This window comes from Microtus ochrogaster, unplaced genomic scaffold (assembly GCF_000317375.1).
Source record: "Microtus ochrogaster isolate Prairie Vole_2 unplaced genomic scaffold, MicOch1.0 UNK73, whole genome shotgun sequence".
Taxonomy (NCBI): Eukaryota; Metazoa; Chordata; class Mammalia; order Rodentia; family Cricetidae; genus Microtus; species Microtus ochrogaster.
This window is the reverse complement of record NW_004949171.1, coordinates 1615061-1621904: the sequence shown is the minus strand read 5'-3', so window position 1 is coordinate 1621904 and position 6844 is coordinate 1615061.

Genomic DNA, 6844 nt, shown 5'->3' with positions numbered 1-6844 from the left:
GTCTATCCATGTTTCTGTCTTCTGCCCACCTGCCATGTGTCTCCCTGCCTGGAACCAGCCATTGCTCGGGGACCAGCAGCCGTCTCTGCCTGGGGCCCACTGTCTGCAGCCACATGGCCCGCCACCACCACTGCTCCGGCCGCTGCTCTGGGACCAGCAGCCATTTCTGCCTGGGACTGGCTGCTCCCAGAGCCCGCTGCCTGCCACCACATGGCCTGCCGCCACCATTTGGGACCTACAGCATTTCTGCTGCCTACTGCCGCTGGGGATCTTGCAGCATTTTTAAAAAAGAACAACACTGGAGACTATGTAAGATAACAAGACACACATTTTCACTCCTAAGCAGCCACACTGGATGTGTTTGATCACATGTGAGCAGGAGGTTAAAGGCAGGAAATGCATCAGGACAAATGCTTGCTTCCAGCAAATTGTGGATTTTGTCTGTTAAGCCCCTTCACCTTGTGACTTGTGGCCATTTTCTGGAAAACCAGAGATGGATCTGGCCAGAAAGTCAATCAACCTGGCCAGTATTTAATTAAAGTTTGCTTCAAATTGGAGTTTAAACTGTAATAGTGGTCTTATTCTCTCTTGGTGGGATTAACACTACCTTTCTGGCCTTTATGATGGATAATTTGAAACCAGAATCAGAGACATTTCTTCCACTCCTTGCCTGGTTAAGAAGTAAACTGGAGCTGGGCGGTGGTGGTGCATACTTTTAATGCCAGCACTCAAGGAGGCAGAGGCTAAGAGGTCTCTGAGTTCAAGGCCAGCCTGGTCTACAGAGTGAGTCCCAGGACAGCCAAGGTTAAAGAGAGAAACCCTGTCTAAAACACAAAACAAAACCCCAAAACAATAACAGAAAATAAGTAACCTGGAGACATTCATAAAATGACTGAAGTGTGAGGAGTGAAACAATGGCTCAGCAGTTAAGAGAACCTGTTGTTCTTGCAGAGGACCCAGGTCTGTTTCCCAGCACATACATCATGAGTGCTCACAGGTAGGTTCTAAAGAAACCAGGGCCATTAGTCATGAAGGATCATCTCCTCAATGGAGGAAATGTATACCCATTTTCCAACCAGAAGGCTGGGAGTGGATCTTGTTTGTCACCTGGTGACCTTTGCTATATGGAAGTACAGTCCTCACCCAAATCTCCCAGAATACTTACCCCAGACTTTCCTTCCCTAGGCATTTATCTTTAGCTTTGTTTCTCAGTCAGTGGAACCCATCCTTAGGGAAATGCCACATATACTGGATAGCCTGGTACTTTCTACACTCTCTTGGTTGTACACTACACCAGATCCTAGGCCCTTAAACTAAAGAGCCCATCTTTATGGTAGAGTTCACATGTGATTTGCAAGAGTTTTGATATAGTCATGCCTTAAGCATTTTTGTGCATGTGGGGTTGAAATAATTGCTACCAGGAAACCTTTTTTTCAAAACTGTACTTAACATAAATATGTTTAAAATAAACTGCCTGGTGCTAGATTCCAGAAGACTGAACCAGCTCGGCTAAGTCAGGCTGAACTGAGTCTCCTTCTTACCTCACTCGGATGTTTCTGTACCAGTCATGGCATGATGCTTGCTGGGGATCCCCTCAACAACCATCTGCCACTCCAGGTGCAGAGGATCTAAGATGCCCTCTTCTGACTTCTGTAAGTACTTCAGACATACATGGATGCAGCACACCCATACACACAAAATAAATAAATCTAAAAAGTATTTTAAATAACCACGGAAGTGATCTAGTTCCTTATCTTACAAGTGTGGCTTTAATTCCTATCTTTAGATTTGTAGGTGGAGACTGCTCATTTGTTTCCTGCCCACCCAGACCCAAAATAACCACACAGCAACTGTATTATTAAAACACTACTTGACCTATTAGCTCACGTTTCTTATTGGCTAGCTCTTATATCTTAAATTAACCCATTTCTACTAATCTGTGTATTACCACATGGTTGTGTCCTACCAGTAAGGTTTCATCTTGCACCCTGTCTCCTGCAGTGACTACAGGGCTCCTCACTGATTCTGCCTTCTCTTTCCCAGCATTCTCCGCCTAGCTCTACTCTGCCTTGCTGCAGGCCAAAGCAGCCTCTTTATTCATTAACCAATAAAAGCAATGCATATACAGAAGAACCTCCCACATCATAGACTGACAGGTTTCCACTGCTCTAGCACAAAAGACACAAGCAGACATTAGGGCTGAGAAGTTGCTGATTTGAGCAAAGATAGGAAACAGCACTCTGGGCAGACACAGGCCGACTGATTAGGGAAGCCTAATGATATTTGGAAGTGTTTGAATGTGTAGGAATATTACTCTACTTCCATGCTGGTATCATAGTCAGAATAAGTAAAACCATCTGCTTTGAGGAATGATTCCAAATGGGGGTGATGAAACACTGTTCACCCTTACTGCAGCGTCGTGTGCAGGCGTACCTGTTTGCAAGGGAACTAGGCAGGCAGAGCTTACTTCATCTTCATTTCATGCCTCATAAGGCTCTTCTGCATGTTGAAAGCCAAACATTGTGTAGGACAGAGAGGCGGGGAAATGAATGGAAGGTCAAAGATCATGCAGATGATGAAGGCTGGCAATGAAGGTGAAGTTTCCCTTTTTGCTCCTCTCTCTCCCCTTCCCTTTTTTCTTTCCCCTTTCCCCCTTCTCTTCTCCTCCCCTTCTCTTCACTCACTTCAGTTCCTCTCTGCTTTCCTGTTTTTTTCTTTTTTTCTCACTTTCTCCTCCTCTTCTTTTTTTGCAAAATATAGTATATGAGTGTGTACATATGTATGTATATATGTGGTGTGGGACCATGGTCTGTATTCTGTCAATTATATTTTAAATAAATGCTGATTGGCCAGTAGCCAGGCAGGAAGTATAGGCAGAACAACCAGACAGGAAGTAGAGGTGGGTAAATGAGAACAGGAGAATTCTGGGAAGAGGATGCAGTTGTGACCCCGCCACAGAAGAAGCAAGATGTGACTGCCTCACTGAAAAAGGCACCGAGCCATGTGGCTAACATAGACAAGAATAATGGGTCAATATAAGTTATGAGTTAATAAGAAGCCTGAGCTAATGGGCCAATCAGTTTATAACTAATGTAGACCTCTGTGTGATTTCTTTGAGACTTAACAATTGCGGGAACTGGACAGGACAGAAAACCTCATTCAACCATATATGTATGTATGTATGTATGTATGTATGTATGTATGTATGCATGCATGTATAGAGAGGCAGACAGAGAGGTAAGAGCACAAGCAGGGTTTTGGCTAACATCTGCCACTCTTTTTGCAACAGGGTCTCTTGTTGATTGCTGCTGTGTCTCCCAGCTGCTGGCCTTCCAGCTTCTCTCTCTGTCTTCCATTCTGTAGGAATTCTGGGATTATAGAGGCCACAATCTGGCTTTGTCTGGGCTCTTGGGATCCATACTCAGGCCTTCAAGTTTGTGTATCAAGCACTCCTCCCCCGCCCAAACCATTTCCCCTCTTCCTGCTCCCACCCTATGTCTCCTCAAAAAGAATAAGAGATACTTCTGGTCCTTCGCACCGCATCTAATTCATTTTGCATCCTCATGGCTATGGTGTGAGATCTGTAGAGAACATGTTGAGTTTTGAAGTGACTAATTTTTATTTTGGTGTCCTTTCAGGACTGATGTATAAAAACAGTTCCTGTGTTCAGAAGATGAGAGGTTCAGTTGGTACTAAAGTGACCATGAGAGCCTTTTAGGGGAGCAGTGGCTGACAACGATCTGTAGGATGCAAGAAGTTTAGATTGACATGGAAGAAGGGCAGGGAGACCCACGCAAGTGATACTGACTTCAGTTCTAATCCTTTTGTTGAAGTATTTTGAATTACATTTAAAAACAGGTAATATGGGGGCTGGAGAGATGGCTCAGTGGTTAAGAGCATTGCCTGCTCTTCCAAAGGTCCTGAGTTCAATTCCTGGCAACCACATGGTGGCTCACAACCATCTGTAATGAGGTCTGGTGCCCTCTTCTGGCCTGCAGACATACACACAGACAGAATATTGTATAAATAAATAAATAAATAAACAAACAAACAGGTAATATATTTACATGAATCTAAACTCAAATGGTAGTTTTAAAAGGATGGAGAGTGGAAAGGTGAAAAAAAATGAAGCTGTCTTCCTTGTTTCTGGCCACCAAGCTCCTCTCCACTAAGACAAACGTAGCTAGAGCATTTATTCCCTGTAGATACTCTTCGTGTTAGCTTGGGTTGTGTGGTAGGATTTATAAGCTACACTGTGAGCTGTGGTTTGTGTCCTCTGTGCCTGAACCCGGGCACCTTTTGTATTTCTAACCATCTGTAAAATTTTGATTTCTTTCCTTTACCCTTTTTTTTTCTTGAATTGTTGCTTTTTCTTTAAGATTTATTTTTTATCTTTACGTGTATAGGTATTTTTCCTGCATGTATTTCTTTGCACATACACATTTCTTGGTGCCCACAGAGGCCAGAAGACGACTTTAGATTCCCTGAACCTGAAGTTATAGACAGCTGTAAACCTCCTTGTGAGTTCTGGGAATTGAACCTGGGTCTTCTGGAAGAGCAGTCAGTGCTCTTTAACCCCTGAGGCATTTCTCCAGCCTGGTTGTTGGTGTTACAAATTTCTTTTTCTTTAAAAAATATTTATTTATTGCTGGGCGATGGTGGCGCACGCCTTTAATCCCAGCACTTGGGAGGCAGAGGCACGCGGATCTCTGTGAGTTTGAGACCAGCCTGGTCTACAGAGCTAGTGCCAGGACAGGCTCCAAAGCCACAGAGAAACCCTGTCTCGAAAAACCAAAAAAAAAAAAAAATCATTTATTATATATACAATATTCTGTCTGTGTGTATGTCTGCAGGCCAGAAGAGGGCACCAGACCCCATTACAGATGGTTGTGAGCCACCATGTGGTTGCTGGAAATTGAACTCAGGACCTCTGGAAGAGCAGGCCATGCTCTTAACCACTGAGCCATCTCTCCAGCCCCGGTGTTACAAATTTCTAAGAATTTCTTTTTTACTAAAGACACTAACCTTCGATAGTAGTTCCCATGTTGAGCTAGTCAGCACATGGCAGAGGCAGGAGGGTTAGGAGTTCAAAGTCATCCTCAGTCACACAACAAGTTTAACTAAGGCCAGCCTGAGTCTTTAGAGAACTTCAAACCAAGCCAAACCAAACCAAACCAAACCAAAACAGATGTTTCGATTATTTTTTTCTAGTTTTATTTTCCCCCTTTTGGCAGCTATTGGAATGCATTTTTTATAAAGTTTAACTTTTCTTTTATGGATTCTGTTTTTTTCCCCATATCGATCTTCCTTTTTCAGAAGAGAAGAAACAGGAATGCCAATACCAGATGTGGTGTCTGTCACATGCCTGTTATACCCAGCACTTGGGAGCTAGAGACAGCTTAAGGGCATCAGCTTCACAGAGAGTTCTAAGTCAGGCTGGACTACGGAAGAATGTCTCAAACAACAATAAAAAAGAAAACAGGAGCTGTTGCTAGTGTGAACCCTCACCTAAACGTGGCGTGACACATTGGACCACAGCATCTTTGGGCTCAGCTGGCTGCAAGCACCAGAGATTCTGAGGATTATGCACACTAGTAATGAACTAATGTTATGGAAATATTTCTTACCTCCTAAGAGGCTGGGACTTCTGCTAGACCTCATAGCCAGAGTTAATATATACCTTGAAGTCTCGGTGTAGTGGACCCCTGAGCTATAGTTATGCCATTTTGTGAAAGTATTCCTTAGAATACTTTAAGTGCTAAAACCATCTTGGGTAAACTGATCTCTGGTCCTGTAAACTAGCCACAAATTCCTACGCAAAGTGTCCCTGACCTCAAGGTTGTGAGAACTACCTCCCCAGCGCTGGAACTAAAGGTGTGTGATGCTACACCCAGGGACGCCACACCTAGCCCTGCTTTTTTTTTTTTTTAATACAGAACACTTCATGAATTTTAACTTCATTCTTTCATTCTCATGCATGAACCCTGCTAATATTTCCCATGTCGTTCCAGTCAGTTTTAGTGCATGGGCTGGTAACGCAAGCACCCTCTCTGACTTTGATGCCAGTATAGACTTCCCTGTTTGAAGATGAGATGCCTTCCGTATCCTGTGAGACACTAACACTCTCTCCTTTATTCCTAAGTTTACTTCATTACTGAATTGTATCTTTTCTGCCTACAAAATTTATCTTATTTTTTATCTGTTTGTTTTGAGGCTGTCTTTACATATTCCCTGCTGTCCTGGAACTCACTATGTAACCAGGCTGGCTTCGGACTACAGAGATCCTCCTGCCTCTGCCTTCTGAGTGCTGGAACTAAAGGCATGCTCCACCACCGTACCCTCTCCAAAACCTTCCTTAACTCTCTCTGCATGTTCAATCTATTGGAATAACTGAAGAGCTTTGAGTTCAATTAGAATAGGGTTTTACAGTAGTAAAGGTGGGGGTGATGGGTTTCTGAGGTTCAGGACCCCTGATTGGCTGTCATTTGTCTAGGGTGTCCTGGTCAATGTGTGCTGGCAGGTGCTCCCATCTACAGCCCCAGGGAATGCCAGGCATTTCCTTTGAATGGTCTGCTCTTGGGTGGGGGTCGGGTAATCTCAGTTTGTGGTTTTCTGCTACCAGGTATTGCTTCAGGGTAAACTACTGAGACTTAGGCCTCTTGTTAAATTTATGGAGGGCTGAGTTCTACTCTGGCAGGTGATAATAGTTAAAAATAAGAACTTCCTTTTGGGTGACCTGCCCATACTTAGCTTATCATGGCTGGCCTTATTTGAAATTGGATATCAGATTGAAGATATAGTTTAGTGATAGCGTGTTTGTCTGAAGTCTTGGGTTTAATTGGCA